The following is a 16679-nucleotide window of genomic DNA, read 5'->3' on the forward strand; positions in this document are numbered from 1 at the left end:
GATGGGATCCGGTGCATTTGTGCTGGTATGATCGCACCTGTTTCATTTCGTGCTAAAAATACATACACTCCTCCTTTCCTCTCCCCTCCCATGATTTGTTTTCTTGTGTGTTCACACTGCACCTCTCCTTCTCGTTCTAATATCGATTAAAATGCCCCTGCCTCTTGACTCACATTTGGGTATAAACTAGCGGACCATAGTTCCAATCGCGCATAACGTCGATCGACCCGTCTGAAATAAAATTGGTGCGACACGAGGACTTCCCTGGAGGTCACCCATCCGAAAAATACTCTCGCCCAAGAACACTTAACTGTAGAGTTCTGATGGGATCCGGTGTATTAGTGCTGGTATGATAACAATTGTTTAATTTCGCGCTGCAAATACATACACTCCTTCTCCTTTCTTCCCCCTCCCGTAATTTGTTTCCTTGTGCTTGCGCGCTGCATCTCTTGTTCTCGTTCTAATATAAAGTAAAATGCCACGGCGCCGTGACTCACATTTGTGAATAAACCTGCGGAAAATAATTCAAGTCGTGCGTAACGTCGAAAGAATCATCTGTAAATAAATGGGTGCAACACGAGGACTTTCCAAGAAAATGGGTAAAATACAAGGACTTCGCAGGAGGTAACCCATCCTAGTACTACTCTCCCCCAAGCACCCTTACCTGCGAAGTTCTGATAGAATCTGTTGCATTAGTGCTGGTATGATCGCTCATGTTTCATTCTACGCTGCAAATACATACACTCTTTCTCGTTCCATCCCCCCTCTCGTCATTTGTTTCCTTGTGCGTGCACTCTGCATCTCGCATTCTCGTTCTAATATCAACTAAAATGCCTTGGCACCATGACTCACCTTTGCGAATGAACCAGTGGTTCATAATTCCATTCGCGCGTAACGTCAAACGACCCATCTAAAAAAAAATAGGTGCAACACGATGACTTCCCAGGAGGTCACCCATCCGTGTACTACTCTCACCCAAGCACACTTAACTGCGGAGTTCTGATAGAATCCGATGCATTAGTGCTGGCATGATCGCACCTGTTTAATTTTGCGCTTCAAATACAAACTCTCCTTCTCCTTTCTTCCCCCTCCCGTCATTTGTTTCCTTGTGCGTGCGCACTGCACTTCCCGTTCTCGTTCAAATATAAAGTAAAATGCAACGGTGCCGTGACTAACATTTGCTAATAAACCTGCGGACCATAATTCAAGTCACCCATAACGTCGAAAGAATCATCTGCAAAAAAATGGGTGCAACATGAGGACTTCCCAAGAAAATGGGTGAAATATAAAGACTTCGCAGGAGGTCACCCATCCTAGTACTACTTTCGCCCAAGCACCCTTAACTTGCGGAGTTCTGATAAAATCTGTTGCATTAGTGTTGGTATGATAGCACATGTTTCATTCTGCGCTGCAAATACATACACTCTTTCTCCTTCCATCCCCCCTCTCGTCATTCGTTTCCTTGTGCGTGCACTCTACATCTCTCATTCTCGTTCTAATATCAAGTAAAATGCCCCGGCATCGTGACTCACCTTTATGAATGAACCAGCGGTTCATAATTCCATTCGCGCGTAACGTCGAACGACCCATCCAAAAAAAATAGGTGCAACATGAGGACTTCCCAAGAGGTCACCCATCCGAGTACTACTCTCGCCCAAGCACACTTAACTGCAGAGTTCTGATGGAATCCGGTGCATTAGTGCTGGTATGATCGCACCTGTTTAATTTCAAGCTGCAAATACATACACTCCTTCTCCTTTCTTCCCCCTCCCGTCATTTATTTCCTGGTGCGTTCACACTGCACCTCTCGTTCTCGTTCTAATATCAATTAAAATGCCCCTGCGTCTTAACTCACATTTGCGTATAAACCAGGGGACCATAGTTCCAGTCGCGCGTTACGTCTAACGGCCCATCGTAAAAAAAAAATGAGTGCAACACGAAAACTTCACATGAGGTAACCCATCCTTGTACTACTTTCGCCAAAGCACACTTAATTGTGGAGTTCTGATGGGATCCGGTGAATTTGTGCTGGTATGATCGCACCTGTTTCATTTCGTGCATAAAATACATACACTCCTTCTCCTTCCCTCGCCCCTCCCATCATTTGTTTCCTTGTGCGTTCACACTACACCTCTTCTTCTCGTTCTAATATCTATTAAAATGCCCCTGCTTATTGACTCACATTAGCGTATAAACCAGCAGACCATAGTTCCAGTCGCACGTAACGTCGAACGACCCGTCTGAAAAAAAATTGGTGCGACACGAGGACTTCCCAGGATGTCACCCAGCTGAGTACTACTCTCGCCCAAGGACACTTAACTGTAGAGTTCTGATGGGATCCGGTGCATTAGTGCTGGTATGATCGCACCTGTTTAATTTTGCGCTGCAAATACATACCCTCCTTCTCCTTTCTTCCCTCTCCCGTCATTTGTTTCCTTGTGCGTGCGCACTGCACCTCCCGTTCTCGTTCAAATATCAAGTAAAATGTCACGGCGTCGTGACTCACATTTGCGAATAAATCTGCGGACCATAATTCAAGTCGCGCGTAACGTCGAAAGAATCATCTGCAAAAAAATGGGTGCAACACGAGGACTTCCCAAGAAAATGGGGGAAATATAAGGACTTCGCAGGAGGTCACCCATCCTAGTACTACTCTCGCCCAAGCACCCTTAACTTGCGGAGTTCTGATAGAATCCGTTGCATTAGTTCTGGTATGATCACTCATATTTCATTCTGCGCTGCAAATACATACACTCTTTCTCATTCCATCCCCCCTCCCGTCATTTGTTTCCTTATGCATGCACTCTGCATCTCTCCTTCTCGTTCTAATTTCAAGTAAAATGCCCGACACCGTGACTCACCATTACGAATGAACCAGCGGTTCATAATTCCATTCGCACGTAATGTCGAACGGCCCATCCGAAAAAAAATTGGTGCGACACGAGGACTTCCCGGGAGGTCACCCAACTGAGTACTACTCTTGCCCAAGCACACTTAACTGTGAAGCTCTGATGGGATATAGTGTATTAGTGCTGGTATGATCGCATTTGTTTCATTTCGCACTGCAAATACGTACACTCCTTCTCCTTTCTTCCCACTCCCTTCATTTGTTTCCTGGTGCATTCACACTTCACCTCTCGTTCTCGTTCTAATATCAATTAAAATGCCCCTACCTCTTGACTCACATTTGCGTATAAACCAGCGGACCATAGTTTCAGTCCCGCGTAATGTCGAACGACTCATATGAAAAAAAAAATGGGTGCAACACGAGAACTTCCCAGGAAGTAACCCATCCTTGTACTACTTTCGCCAAAGCACACTTAACTGAAGAGTTCTGATGGGATCAGGTGCATTTGTGCTGGTATGATCGCACCTGTTTTATTTGGTGCTTAAAATACATACACTCCTTCTCCTTCCCTCCCCCCTCCCATCATTTGTTTCCTTATGCGTTCACACTGCACCTCTTCTTCTCGTTCTAATATCGATTAAAATGCTTTTACTTCTTGACTAACATTTGCGTATAAACCAGCGGACCATAGTTCCAATCGCGCGTAACGTCGAACGACCCGTTTGAAAAAAAATTGGTGCGATACGAAGAATTCCAGAGAAGTCCCCCATCCGAGTACTACTCTCCCCCAACCACACTTAACTGCGGAGTTCTGATGGGATCCGGTGCAATAGTGCTGGCATGATTGCAACTGTTTAATTTCGCGCTGCGAATGAACCAGCGGATCATAATTACATTCGCCCGTAACGTCGAACAACCCATCCGAAAAAAAATTAGTGCAACACGAGGACTTCCCAGGAGGTCACCCATCCGAGTACTACTCTCGCCAAAGAAAACTTAACTGTAGAGTTCTGATGGGATCCGATGCATTTATGATCGCTCATGTTTCATTTTGCGCTGCAAATACATACACTCTTTTTCCTTCCATTCCTCCTCCCTTCATTTGTTTTCTTGTGCGTGCACTCTGCATCTTTCATTCTCGTTCTAATATCAAGTAAAATTACCTGGCATCGTGACTCACCTTTGCGAATGAACCAGCGGTTCATAATTCTATTCGCGCGAAACGTCGAAAGACCCATCCGAAAACAAAATTGGTGCAACACGAGTACTCCCCAGCAGGTCACCCATCCGAGTACTACTCTCGCCCAAGCATACTCAACTGCGGAGTTCTGATGGGATCCGGTGCATTAGTGCTGCTATGATCACACCTGTTTCATTTCGCGGTACAAATACATACACTCCTTCTCCTTTCTTCCCATTCCCGTCATTTGTTTCTTGGTGCGATCACACTTCACTTCTCTTTCTCGTTATAATATTAATTAAAATGCCCCTGCATCTTTACTCACATTTGCGTATAAACCAGCGGAACATAGTTCCAGTCGCACATAACGTCGAACGACCCATCTGAAAAAAAAAATGGGTACAACAAGATAACTTCCCAGGAGGAAACCCTTCGTTGTACAACTTTTGCCAAAGCACACTTAACTGCGGAGTTCTCCTGGGATCCGGTGCATTTGTGCTGGTATGATCGCACCTGTTTCATTTCGTGCTGAAAATACATACACTCCTTCTCTTTCCCTCCCCCCTCCCATCATTTGTTTCCTTGTGCGTTCACACTGCACCTCTCCTTCTCATTCTAATATCGATTAAAATGCCCCTGCTCCTTGACTCACATTTGCGTATAAACCAGCGGACCATAGTTCCAGTCGCGCGTAACGTTGAACGACCCGTCTAAAAAAAAATTAGCGCGACACGAGGACTTCCCAGGATGTCACCCATCTGAGTACTACTCTTGCCCAAGTAGACTTAACTACAGAGTTCAGATGGGCTCCGGGGCATTAGTGCTGGTATGATCGCACCAGTTTAATTTCGCACTGCAAATACATACACTCCTTCTTCTTTCTTCTCCCTCCCATCATTTAATTCCTTGTGCGTGCGCACTGCACCTCTCGTTCTCGTTCTAATATCAAGTAAAATGCCACGGAGCTGTGACTCACATATGCGAATAAACCTTCGGACCATAATTCAAGTCGCGCATAACGTCGAAAGAATCATTTACAAAAAAATTGGTGCAAGACGAGGACTTCCCAAGAAAATGGGTGAAATATAAGGACTTCGAAAGGAGGTCACCCATCCTAGTACTACTCTCGCCCAACCACCCTTAACTGCGGAGTTCTGATAGAATCCGTTGCATTAGTGCTGGTATGATCGCTCATGTTTCATTCTGCGCTACAAATACATACACTCTTTCTCCTTCCATCCCCCCTCCCATCATTTGTTTCTTTGTGCGTTCACACCTCACTTATCTTTCTCGTTCTAATATCAATTAAAATGCCCCTGCGTCTTGATTCACATTTGCGTATAAACCAGCGGACCATAGTTTCAGTCGCGCGTAACGTCGAACGGCCAATCTGAAAAAGAAAATGGGTGCAACATGAGAACTTCCGAGGAGGTAACCCATCCTTGTACTACTTTCACCAAAGCACACTTAACTGCAGAGTTCTGAAAAGATCCGGTGCATTTGTGCTGGTATGATCGCACCTGTTTTATTTCGCGCTGAAAATACATACACTCATTCTCTTTCCCTCCCCCCTCCCATCATTTGTTTCCTTGTGCGTTCACACTGCACCTCTCCTTCTCGTTCTAATATCGATTAAAATGCCCCTGCTTCTTGACTCACATTTGCGTATAAACCAGCGGACCATAGTTCCAGTCGCACGTAACGTCGAACGACCTGTTAAAAAAAAATTTGGTGCGACACAAGGACTTCCAATGAGGTCACGCATCCGAGTACTAGTCTCGCCCAAGCAAACTTAACTGCAGAGTTCTGATGGGATCCGGTGCATTAGTAATGGTATGATTGCACCTGTTTAATTTCGCAGTGTAAATACAAACACTTCTTCTCCTTTCTTCCCCCTCCCATCATTCGTTTCTTATGTGTACGCACTGCATCTCCCGTTCTCATTTAAATATCAAGTAAAATGCCACGGCGCCGAGACTCACAATTGCTAATAAACATGCGGACCATAATTTAAGTAGCGCGTAACATCGAAATAATCATCTGAAAAAAAATGGGTGCAACAGGAGGACTTCCCAAGAAAATGGGTGAATTATATTGACTTCGCAAGAGGTCACCCATGCTAGTACTACTCTCGCCCAAGCACCCTTAACTTGCGGAGTTCTTATAGAATCCGTTTAATTAGTACTGGTATGATCGCTCATGTTTCATTCTGCGCTGCAAATACATACACTCTTTCTCATTCCATTCCCCCTCCCGTCATTTGTTTCCTTGTGCGTGCATTCTGCATCTCTCCTTCTCGTTCTACTATCAAGTAAAATACCCCGGTACCGTGACTCACCTTTGCGAATGAACAAGCGGTTCATAAATCCATTCGCGCGTAACGTCGAACGACCCATCCGAAAAAAATGGGTGCAACACGAGAACTTCTCAGGAGGTCACCCATCTGAGTACTACTCTCGCCCAAACACACTTAACTGCGGAATTCTGATGGGATCTGGTGAATTAGTGCTGGTGTTATCGCACCTGTTTCATTTCGCGCTGCAAATACATACACTCCTTCTCCTTTCTTCCCCCTCCCGTCATTTGTTTCCTGGTGCGTTCACACCTCACCTCTCCTTCTCGTTCTAATATCATTTAAAATGCCCCTACAACTTAACTCATATTTGCAAATAAACTAGCGGATCATACTTCCAGTCGCGCGTAACGTCGAACGACCCATCTGAAAAAAATAATGGGTGCAAGACGAGAACTTCCCAGGAGGTAACCCATCCTTGTACTACTTTCGCCAAAGCACACTTAACTGCGGAGTTCTGATGGGATCCAATGCATTAATGCTGGTGTGATCGCACCTGTTTCACTTTGCGCTGCAAATACATACACTCCTTCTCCTTTCTTCCCCCTCCCATCATTTGTTTCCTTGTGCGTGCACACTGCACCTTCCATTCTCGTTCAAATATCAAGTAAAATGCCACGGTGCCGTGACTCAATTTACGAATAAACCTGCGGATCATAATTCGAGTCGCGCGTAACGTGGAAAGAATCATCTGCAAAAAACATGGGTGCAACACGAGGACTTCCCAAGAAAATGGGTGAAATATAAGGACTTCGCAGGAGGTCACCCATCCTAGCACTACTCTCGCCCAAGCACCCTTAACTTGCGGAGTTCTGATAGAATCCGGTGCATTAGTGCTGGTATGATCGCACCTATTTCATTTTGTGCTGAAAATACATGCACTCCTTCTCCGTCCATCCCCCCTCCCGTCATTTGTTTCCTTGTGCGTGCACTCTGCATCTCTGCTTCTCGTTCTAATATCAAGTAAAATGCCCCGGCACCGTTACTCACCTTTGCGAATGAACCAGTGGTTCATAATTCTATTCGCGCGTAACGTCGAACAACCCATTTGAAAAAAAAAATAGGTGCAACACGAGGACTTCCCAGGAGGTCACCCATCTGAGTACTACTTTCGCCCAAGCACACTTAACTGCAGAGTTCTGATGAGATCCGGTGCATTAGTGTTGGTGTGATCGAACTTGTTTCATTTTGCGCTGCAAATACATACACTCCTTCTCCTTTCTTCCCCCTCCCGTCATTTGTTTCCTGGTGCGTTCACACTTCACTTCTCCTTCTCGTTCTAATATCAAGTAAAATGTCATGGTGCTGTGACTCACATTTGCGAATAAACCTGCGGACCATAATTCACCGTGACTCACATTTGCGAATAAACCTGCGGACCATAATTCAAGTCGCGCGTAACGTCGAAAGAATCATCTGCAAAAAAATAGGTGCAACACGAGGACTTCGCAGGAGGTCACCCATCCTAGTACTACTCTCGCCCAAGCACCCTTAACCGCGAAGTTCTGATAGAATCCGTTGTATTAGTGCTGGTATGATCGCTCATGTTTCATTCTGCACTGCAAATACATACACTTTTTCTCCTTCCATCCCCCCTACCATCATTTGTTTCCTTGTGCGTTCACACTTCACCTATCTTTCTCGTTCTAATATCAATTAAAATGCCCCTGCGTCTTGACTCACATTTGTGTATAAACCAGCGGACCATAGTTCCAGTCGCACGTAATGTCGAACGGCCCATCTAAAAAAGATAATGGGTGCAACACGAGGACTTCCCAGGAGGTCACCCATCCGAGTAGTACTCTCGCCCAAGCACACTTAACTGCAGAGTTCAAATTCGATATGGTGAATTAGAGCTGGTATTATCGCACCTGTTTCATTTCGCGCTGCAAATACATACACTCCTTCTCCTTTCTTCCCCCTCCCGTCGTTTGTTTCCTGGTCGGTTCACACCTTACCTCTCCTTCTCGTTCTAATATCATTTAAAATGCCCCTTCGACTTAACTCATATTTGCGTATAAACCAGCGGACTATACTTCCAGTCGCGCGTAACATCTAACGACCCATCTGAAAAAAATAATGGGTGCAAGACGAGAACTTCCCAGGAGGTAACCCATCCTTGTACTACTTTCGCCAAAGCACACTTAATGGCGGAGTTTTGATGGGATCCGATTAATTAGTGCTAGTGTGATCGCACCTGTTTCATTTTGCGCTGCAAATACATACACTCCTTCTCCTTTCTTCCCCCTCCCGTCATTTGTTTCCTTGTGCGTGCGCACTGCACCTTCCGTTCTCGTTCAAATATCAAGTAAAATGCCACGGCGCCGTGACTCAATTTGCGAATAAACCTGCGAACCATAATTCAAGTCGTGCGTAACGTCGAAAGAATCATCTACAAAAAAATGGGTGCAACACGAGGACTTCCCAAGAAAATGGGCGAAATATAAGGACTTCGCAGGAGGTCACCCATCCTAGTACTACTCTCGCCCAAGAACCTTTAACTTTGGGAGTGCTGATAGAATCCGTTGCATTAGTTCTGGTATGATCGCACCTGTTTCATTTAGTGCTGAAAATACATGCACTCCTTCTCCGTCCATCCCCCATCCCGTCATTTGTTTCCTTGTGCGTGCACTCTGCATCTCTGCTTCTCGTTCTATTATCAAGTAAAATGCCACGGCGCCGTGACTCACATTTGCGAATAGACATGCGGACCATAAATCAAGTCGCGTGTAACGTCGAAAGAATCATCTGCAAAAAAATGGGTGCAACACGAGGACTTCCCAAGAAAATTGGTGAAATATAAGGACTTCACAGGAGGTCACCCATCCTAGTACCACTCTCGCCCAAACACCCTTAACTTGTGGAGTTCTGATAGAATCCGTGGCATTAGTTCTGGTATGATCGCTCATGTTTCATTATGCGCTTCAAATACATACATTCTTTCTCCTTCCATCCCCCCTCCCGTCATTTGTTTCCTTGTACGTGCACTCTGCATCTCTCATTCACGTTCTAGTATCAAGTAAAATACCCCGGTACCGTGACTCACCTTTGCGAATGAACCAGCGGTTCATAAATCCATTAGTGCGTAACGTCGAACGACCCATCCGAAAAAAATGGGTGCAACATGAGGACTTCCCAGGAGGTCACCCATCCGAGTACTACTCTCGCCCAAGCACACTTATATACGGAGTTCTGATGAGATCCGGTGCATTAGTGCTAGTATGATTGCACCTGTGTTATTTCGCGCTGCAAATACATATACTCCTCCTTTCTTCCCCCTCCCTTCACTTGTTTCCTGGTGCGTTCACACTTCACCTCTCCTTCTCGTTCTAATATCAATTAAAATACCCTTGCGTCTTGACTCACATTTACGTATAAACCAGCAGACAATAGTTCCAGTCACCCGTAACGTCGAACGACCCATTTGAAAAAAAAAATGGGTGCAACACGAAAACTTCCCAGGAGGTAACCCATCCTTGTACTACTTTCGTCAGAGCACACTTAACTGCGGAGTTCTGATGGGATCCGATGCATTTGTGCTGGTATGATCGCACCTGTTTAATTTCGTGCTGAAAATACATACACTCCTTCTCCTTCCCTCCCCCCTCCCATAATGTGTTTCCTTGTGCGTTCACACTACACCTCTTCTTCTCGTTCTAATATCGATTAAAATGCTCCTGCTTCTTGACTCACATTTGCGTATAAACCAGCAGACCATAGTTCTAATCGCGCGTAAAGTCGAACGACCCGTCTGAAAAAAAATTAGTGCGACACGAGGACTTCCCAAGAGGTCACCCATCCGAGTACTAGTCTCGCCCAAGCACACTTAACTGCGGAGTTCGGATGGGATCCGGTGCATTAATGCTGGTATGATAGCACCTGTTTAATTTCGCGCTGCAAATACAAACACTCCTTCTCCTTTCTTCCCCCTCCCGTCATTTGTTTCCTTGTGCGTGCGAACTGCACCTCCCGTTCTCGTTCAAATATCAAGTAAAATGCCCCTGCGTCTTGACTCACATTTGCGTATAAACCAGCGGACCATATTTCCAGTCGCGTGTAACGTCGAACGACCCATCTGAAAGAAAAATGGGTGCAACACGAGAACTTCTCAGGAGGTAACCCATCCTTGTACTACTTTCGCCAAAGCAAACTTAACTGCGGAGTTCTGATGGGATCTAGTGCATTTGTGCTGGTATGATCGCACCTGTTTCATTTCGTGCTGAAAATACATACATTCCTTCTCCTTCCCTCCCCCCTCGCATCGTTTGTTTCCTTGTGCGTTCACACTGCACCTCTCCTTCTCGTTCTAATATCGATTAAAATGTCTGTGCTTCGTGACTCACATTTGCGTATAAACCAGCAGACCATAGTTGCAGTTGCGCATAACGTCAAACGACCTATTTGTAAAAAACTTGGTGCGACACGAGGACTTCCCAGGAGGTCACCCATCCGAGTACTACTCTCGCCCAAGCACACTTAACTGCGGAGTTATGATGGGATCCCGTGCATTAGTGCTGGTATGATCGCACCTGTTTAATTTTGCGCTGCAAATGCATACACTCCTTCACATTTCTTCCCACTCCCGTCATTTGTTTCCTTGTGCGTGGGCACTGCACCTCCTGTTCTCGTTCTAATATCAAGTAAAATGCCACGGTGCCGTGACTCACATTTGTGAATAAACCTGCGGATCATAATTCAAGTCGCGCGTAACGTCGAAAGAATCATCTGCAAAAAAATGGGTGAAACACGAGGACTTCCCAAGAAAATGGGTGAAATATAAGAACTTCGCAGGAGGTCACCCATCCTAGTACTACTCTCGCCCAAGCACCCATAACTGCGGAGTTCTGATAGAATTTGTTGCATTAGTGCTGCTATGATCGCTCATGTTTAATTCTGTACTGCAAATCGTTGCATCCCCCCTCCCGTCATTTGTTTCCTTGTGCGTGCACTCTGAATCTCTCCTTCTCATTCTAATATCAAGTAAAATGCCCCGGCACCGTGACTCACCTTTGCGAATGAATCAGCGGTTCATAATTCCATTCACGCGTAACGTCGAGCAACCTATCCGAAAAAAAATGGGTGCAACACGAGGAATTCCCAGGAGGTCACACATCCGAGTACTACTCTTGCCCAAGCAAACTTAACTGCGGAGTTCTGATAGGATCCGGTGCATTAGTCCTGGTACGATCGCACCTGTTTCATTTCGCGCTGCAAATACATACACTCCTTCTCATTTCTTCCCCCTCCCGTCAATTGTTTCCTGGTACGTTCACACTTCACCTCTCCTACACGTTCTAATATCAGTAAAACTGCCCCTGCATCTTGACTCACATTTGCGTATAAACCAGCAGACCATAATTCCAGTCGCGCGTAACATCGAACGACCCATCTGAAAGAAAAATGGGTACAACACGAGAACTTCCCAGGAGGTAACCCATCCTTGTACTACTTTCGCCAAAGCAAACTTAACTGCGGAGTACTGATGGGATCCGGTGCATTTGTGCTGGTATGATCGCACCTGTTTCATTTTATGCTGAAAATACATACACTCCTTCTCCTTCCCTCCCCCCTCCCATCATTTGTTTCCTTATGCGTTCACACTGTACATCTCCTTCTCGTTCTAATATCGATTAAAATGCCCCTACTTCTTGACTCACATTTGCGTATAAACCAGCTGACCATAGTTCCAATCGCGCGTAATGTCGAACGACCCGTATGAAAAAAATTGGTGCGACACGAAGAATTCCCAAAAAGTCCCCCATCCGAGTCTACTCTCGCCCAAGCACACTTAACTGCGGAGTTCTGATGGGATCCGGTGCATTAGTGCTGGCATGATCGCAACTGTTTAACTTTGCGCTGCAAATACATACACTCCTTCTTCTTTCTTCCCCCTCCCGTCATTTGTTTCCTTGTACATGCGCACTGCACCTCTCGATCTCATTCAAATATCAAGTAAAATGCCACGGCGCTGTGACTCACATTTGCGAATAAATCTGCGGACCATAATTAAAGTCGCGTGTAACGTCGAACGGCCCATCTGAAAAAAAATGGGTGCAACACGAGAACTTCCCAGGAGGTAACCCATCCTTGTACTACTTTCGCCAAAGCACACTTAACTGCAGAGTTCTGATGGGATCCGGTGCATTTGTGCTTGTATGATCGCACCTGTTTAATTTTGTGCTGAAAATACATACATTCTTTCTCCTTCCCTCCCCCCTCCCATCATTTGTTTACTTGTGCATTCACAGTGAACCTCTCCTTCTCGTTCTAATATCGATTAAAATGCCCCTGCTTCTTGACTCACATTTACGTATAAACCAGATGACCATTGTTCCAGTCGCGCGTAACGTCAAACGACCCGTCTGAAAAAAAATTAGTGCGACACGAGGACTTCCCAAGAGGTCACCCATCCGAGTACTACTCTCGCCCAAACACACTTAACTGCGGAGTTATGATGGGATCCGGTGCATTAGTGCTGGTATGATCGCACCTGTTTAATTTCGCATTGCAAATACATACACTTCTTCTCCTTTCTTTCCCCTCCCATCATTTGTTTCCTTGTGCGTGCGCATTGCACCTCCCATTCTTGTTCTAATATCAAGTAAAATGCCACGGCACCGTGACTCAGATTTGCGAATAAACCTGCGGACAATAATTCAAGTCGTGCGTAACTACGAAAGAATCATCTGCAAATAAATGGGTGCAACACGAGGACTTTCCAAGAAAATGGGTGAAATACAAGGACTTCGCAGGAGGTAACCCATCCTAGTACTACTCTCGCCCAAGCACCCTTACCTGCGGAGTTCTTATAGAATCCGTTGCATTATTGCTGGTATTATCGCTCATGTTTCATTCTGCGCTGCAAATACATACACGCTTTCTCCTTCCATCCCCCCTCCCGTCATTTGTTTCCTTGTGCGTGCACTCTGCATCTCTCATTCTTAATCTAATATCAAGTAAAATTACCTGGCACCGTGACTCACCTTTGCGAATGAACCAGCGGTTCATAATTCTATTCGCGCGTAACATCAAACGACCCATCCGAAAAAAATGGGTGCAACACGAGGACTTCCCAGGAGGTCACCCATCCGAGTACTACTCTCGCCCAAGCACGCTTAGCTGCGGACTTCTGATGGGATCCGGTGCATTAGTGCTTGTATGATCGCACCAGTTTAATTTCGCGCTGCAAATACATACACTCCTTCTCCATTCTTCCCCCTCCCGTCATTTGTTTTCTTGTGGGTGCGAACTGCACCTCCCATTCTCGTTCGAATATCAAGTAAAATGTCATAGTGCCGTGACTCACATTTGCGAATAAATCTGCGGACCATAATTCAAGTTGTGCGTAATGTCGAAAGAATCATCTACAAAAAAATGGGCGCAACACGAGGACTTCCAAAGAAAATGGGTGAAATATAAGGACTTCGAAGGAGGTCACCCATCCTAGTACTACTCTCGCCTAATGACTCTTAACTTGTGGAGTTCTGATAGAATTCGTTGGATTTGTTCTAGTATAATCGTTCATGTTTCATTCTGCGCTACAAATACAAACACTCTTTCTCCTTCCATCCCCCTCCCATCATTTGTTTCCTTGCGCGTGCACTCTGCATCTCTCCTTCTCGTTCTAATATCAAGTAAAATGCCCCGGCACCATGACTCATCTTTGCAAATGAACCAGCGGTTCATAATTCCATTCATGCGTAATGTCGAACAACCCATTCGAAAAATAATGGGTCCAACACGAGGACTTCCCAAGAGGTCACCCATCCAAGTACTACTCTCGCCCAAGAACACTTAATTGCGGAGTTCTGATGGGATCCGGTGAATTAGTGCTGGTATGATTGCACCTGTTTCATTTTGCGCTGCAAATACATACACTCCTCCTTTCTTCCCCCTCCCGTCATTTGCTTCCGGGTGCGTTCACACTTCACCTCTCCTTCTCGTTCTAATATCAATTAAAATGCCCCTGCGTCTTGACTCACATTTACGAATAAACCTGCGGACCATAGTTCTAGTTGCGCGTAATGTCGAATGGCCCATCTGAAAAATAATGGGTACAACACGAGGACATCCCAAGAAAATGGGTGAAATATAAGGACTTCGCAAGAGGTCACCCATCCTAGCACTATTCTCTCCCAAGCACCCTTAACTTGCTGAGTTCTGATAGAATCCGTTGCATTAGTGCTGGTAGAATCGCTCATTTTTCATTCTGCGCTGTAAATACATACACTCTTTCTAGTTCCATCCCCCCTCCCGTAATTTGTTTACTTGTGCGTGCACTCTGCATCTCTCTTTCTCGTTCTAATATCAAGTAAAATTCCCCGGCACCGTGACTCACCTTTGAGAATGAACCAGCGATTCATAATTCCATTCGCGCGCAATGTCGAACGACCCATCCGAAAAAAAATGGGTACAACACAAGGACATCCCAGGAGGTCACCCATCCGAGTACTACTCTCGCCCAAACACACTTAACTATGGAGTAGTGATGGGATCCGGTGCATTAGTGTTGGTATGATCGCACCTATTTCATTTGGTGCTGAAAATACATAGACTCCTTCTCCTTCCCTCCCCCCTCCCATCATTTGTTTCCTTGTGCGTTCACACTGCACCTCTACTTCTCGTTCTAATATCGATTAAAATGCGTATAAACCAGCGGAGCATAATTCCAGTCGTGCGTAACGTCGAACGACCAGTCTGAAAAAAAATAGGTGCGACACGAGGACTTCCCAGGAGATCACCCATCCGAGTTTTACTCTTGCCCAAACACACTTAACTGCGGAGTTCTGATGGATCCGGTGCATTAGTGCTGGTATGATCGCACCTGTGTAATTTAGCGCTGCAAATACATACCCTCTTTCTCCTTTCTTCCCCCTTCCGTCATTTGTTTCCTTGTGCGTGCGCACTACACCTCCCGTTCTGGTTCAAATATCAAGTAAAATGCCACGGCGACGTGACTCACATTTGCGAATAAACCTGCTGACCATAATTCAAGTCGCGCGTAACGTCGAAAGAGTCATCTGCGAAAAAATGGGTACAACACGAGGACTTCCCAAGAAAATGGAGGAAATATAAGGACTTCGCAGGAGGTCACTCATCCTAGAACTACTCTCGCCCAAGAACCCTTAACTTGCGGAGTTCTGATAGAATCCGTTGAATTAGTTCTGTTATGATTGCTCATGTTTCATTCTGCACTGCAAATATATACACTCTTTCACCTTTCATCTCCCCTCCCGTCATTTGTTTCCTTATTCGTGCACTCTGCATCTCTCCTTCTCGTTCTAATATCAAGTAAATGCTCCGGCACCGTGACTCACCATTACGAATGAACCAGCGGATCATAATTCCATTCGCGTGTAACGTCGAACGACCCATCCGAAATAAAATGAGTGCAACACGAGGACTTCCTAGGAGGTCACCCATCCGAGTACTACTCTCGCCCAAGCACACTTAACTGCAGAGTTCTGATGGGATCCGGTGCATTAGTGCTGGTATGATCGCACCTATTTCATTTTGCGCTGCAAATACATATACTCCTTCTCCTTTCTTCCCCCTCCCATCATATATTTCCTGGTGCATTCCCACTTCACCTCTCCTTCTCTTTCTAATATCAATTAAAATGCCCCTACCTCTTGTCTCACATTTGCGTATAAACCAGCGGACCATAGTTCCAGTCGCGCGTAATGTCGAACGACCCATCTGAAAAAAAAAATGGGTGCAACACGAGAACTTCCCAGGAGGTAACCCATCCTTGTACTACTTTCGCCAAAACACACTTAACTGCGGAGTTCTGATGGGATCTGGTGCATTTGTGCTGGTATGATCGCACCTGTTTCATTTAGTGCTGAAATACATACTCTCTTTCTTCTTCCGTCCCCCCTCCCATCATTAATTTCCTTGTGCGTTCACACTACACCTCTCCTTCTTGTTCTAGTATCGATTAAAATGCCCCTGCTTCTTGACTCACATTTGCGTATAAACCAGCGGACCATAGTTCCAGTCGCGCGTAACATTGAACGACCCGTTTAAAAAAAAAATTTGTGCGACAAGAGGAATTCCCAGGAGGTCACCCATCTGAGTACTACTTTCGCCCAAGCACACTTAACTGCGGAGTTCTGATGGGTTCCGGTGCATTAGTGCTAGCATGATCGCAACAGTTTAATTTTGTGCTGCAAATACATACATTCCTTCTTCATTCTTCCCCCTCCCGTCATTTGTTTCCATGTGCATGCGCACTGTACTTCCTGTTCTCGTTAAAATATCAAGTAAAATGCCACGGCAGCGTGACTCACATTTGC

At 45.5% G+C, this 16679-nt stretch overlaps 34 pseudogenes; all 34 read right to left on the bottom strand.

Annotated features, from left to right (window-relative positions):
- Nucleotides 1–921: 921 nt before the first annotated feature.
- LOC148242790 (5S ribosomal RNA) lies at nt 922–1040 on the bottom strand (annotated as a pseudogene).
- A 560-nt stretch (nt 1041–1600) lies between these two features.
- LOC148242791 (5S ribosomal RNA) lies at nt 1601–1719 on the bottom strand (annotated as a pseudogene).
- Nucleotides 1720–1926: 207 nt separating this feature from the next.
- On the bottom strand, nt 1927–2045 carry LOC148242792 (5S ribosomal RNA; annotated as a pseudogene).
- Nucleotides 2046–2251: 206 nt separating this feature from the next.
- Nucleotides 2252–2370, bottom strand: LOC148242793 (5S ribosomal RNA; annotated as a pseudogene).
- A 560-nt stretch (nt 2371–2930) lies between these two features.
- Nucleotides 2931–3049, bottom strand: LOC148242794 (5S ribosomal RNA; annotated as a pseudogene).
- A 207-nt stretch (nt 3050–3256) lies between these two features.
- On the bottom strand, nt 3257–3375 carry LOC148242795 (5S ribosomal RNA; annotated as a pseudogene).
- A 206-nt stretch (nt 3376–3581) lies between these two features.
- Nucleotides 3582–3700, bottom strand: LOC148242796 (5S ribosomal RNA; annotated as a pseudogene).
- Nucleotides 3701–4098: 398 nt separating this feature from the next.
- On the bottom strand, nt 4099–4217 carry LOC148242797 (5S ribosomal RNA; annotated as a pseudogene).
- Nucleotides 4218–4424: 207 nt separating this feature from the next.
- Nucleotides 4425–4543, bottom strand: LOC148242798 (5S ribosomal RNA; annotated as a pseudogene).
- A 206-nt stretch (nt 4544–4749) lies between these two features.
- LOC148242799 (5S ribosomal RNA) lies at nt 4750–4868 on the bottom strand (annotated as a pseudogene).
- Nucleotides 4869–5431: 563 nt separating this feature from the next.
- LOC148242800 (5S ribosomal RNA) lies at nt 5432–5550 on the bottom strand (annotated as a pseudogene).
- Nucleotides 5551–6434: 884 nt separating this feature from the next.
- Nucleotides 6435–6553, bottom strand: LOC148242801 (5S ribosomal RNA; annotated as a pseudogene).
- A 207-nt stretch (nt 6554–6760) lies between these two features.
- LOC148242802 (5S ribosomal RNA) lies at nt 6761–6879 on the bottom strand (annotated as a pseudogene).
- Nucleotides 6880–7114: 235 nt separating this feature from the next.
- On the bottom strand, nt 7115–7234 carry LOC148242803 (5S ribosomal RNA; annotated as a pseudogene).
- Nucleotides 7235–7442: 208 nt separating this feature from the next.
- Nucleotides 7443–7561, bottom strand: LOC148242804 (5S ribosomal RNA; annotated as a pseudogene).
- Nucleotides 7562–7808: 247 nt separating this feature from the next.
- LOC148242805 (5S ribosomal RNA) lies at nt 7809–7927 on the bottom strand (annotated as a pseudogene).
- Nucleotides 7928–8135: 208 nt separating this feature from the next.
- LOC148242806 (5S ribosomal RNA) lies at nt 8136–8254 on the bottom strand (annotated as a pseudogene).
- Nucleotides 8255–9495: 1241 nt separating this feature from the next.
- On the bottom strand, nt 9496–9614 carry LOC148242807 (5S ribosomal RNA; annotated as a pseudogene).
- A 204-nt stretch (nt 9615–9818) lies between these two features.
- LOC148242808 (5S ribosomal RNA) lies at nt 9819–9937 on the bottom strand (annotated as a pseudogene).
- A 206-nt stretch (nt 9938–10143) lies between these two features.
- Nucleotides 10144–10262, bottom strand: LOC148242809 (5S ribosomal RNA; annotated as a pseudogene).
- Nucleotides 10263–10468: 206 nt separating this feature from the next.
- On the bottom strand, nt 10469–10587 carry LOC148242810 (5S ribosomal RNA; annotated as a pseudogene).
- Nucleotides 10588–10793: 206 nt separating this feature from the next.
- On the bottom strand, nt 10794–10912 carry LOC148242811 (5S ribosomal RNA; annotated as a pseudogene).
- A 545-nt stretch (nt 10913–11457) lies between these two features.
- On the bottom strand, nt 11458–11576 carry LOC148242812 (5S ribosomal RNA; annotated as a pseudogene).
- A 206-nt stretch (nt 11577–11782) lies between these two features.
- On the bottom strand, nt 11783–11901 carry LOC148242813 (5S ribosomal RNA; annotated as a pseudogene).
- Nucleotides 11902–12106: 205 nt separating this feature from the next.
- On the bottom strand, nt 12107–12224 carry LOC148242814 (5S ribosomal RNA; annotated as a pseudogene).
- A 205-nt stretch (nt 12225–12429) lies between these two features.
- Nucleotides 12430–12548, bottom strand: LOC148242815 (5S ribosomal RNA; annotated as a pseudogene).
- A 206-nt stretch (nt 12549–12754) lies between these two features.
- LOC148242816 (5S ribosomal RNA) lies at nt 12755–12873 on the bottom strand (annotated as a pseudogene).
- Nucleotides 12874–13432: 559 nt separating this feature from the next.
- Nucleotides 13433–13551, bottom strand: LOC148242817 (5S ribosomal RNA; annotated as a pseudogene).
- A 560-nt stretch (nt 13552–14111) lies between these two features.
- On the bottom strand, nt 14112–14230 carry LOC148242818 (5S ribosomal RNA; annotated as a pseudogene).
- Nucleotides 14231–14788: 558 nt separating this feature from the next.
- On the bottom strand, nt 14789–14907 carry LOC148242819 (5S ribosomal RNA; annotated as a pseudogene).
- A 182-nt stretch (nt 14908–15089) lies between these two features.
- On the bottom strand, nt 15090–15207 carry LOC148242820 (5S ribosomal RNA; annotated as a pseudogene).
- A 560-nt stretch (nt 15208–15767) lies between these two features.
- On the bottom strand, nt 15768–15886 carry LOC148242821 (5S ribosomal RNA; annotated as a pseudogene).
- Nucleotides 15887–16093: 207 nt separating this feature from the next.
- Nucleotides 16094–16212, bottom strand: LOC148242822 (5S ribosomal RNA; annotated as a pseudogene).
- Nucleotides 16213–16418: 206 nt separating this feature from the next.
- LOC148242823 (5S ribosomal RNA) lies at nt 16419–16537 on the bottom strand (annotated as a pseudogene).
- Between the last annotated feature and the right edge of the window lie 142 nt (nt 16538–16679).

This window comes from Carica papaya, chromosome 8 (assembly GCF_054855325.1).
Source record: "Carica papaya isolate Zhongbai chromosome 8, ASM5485532v1, whole genome shotgun sequence".
Classification (NCBI taxonomy): Eukaryota; Viridiplantae; Streptophyta; class Magnoliopsida; order Brassicales; family Caricaceae; genus Carica; species Carica papaya.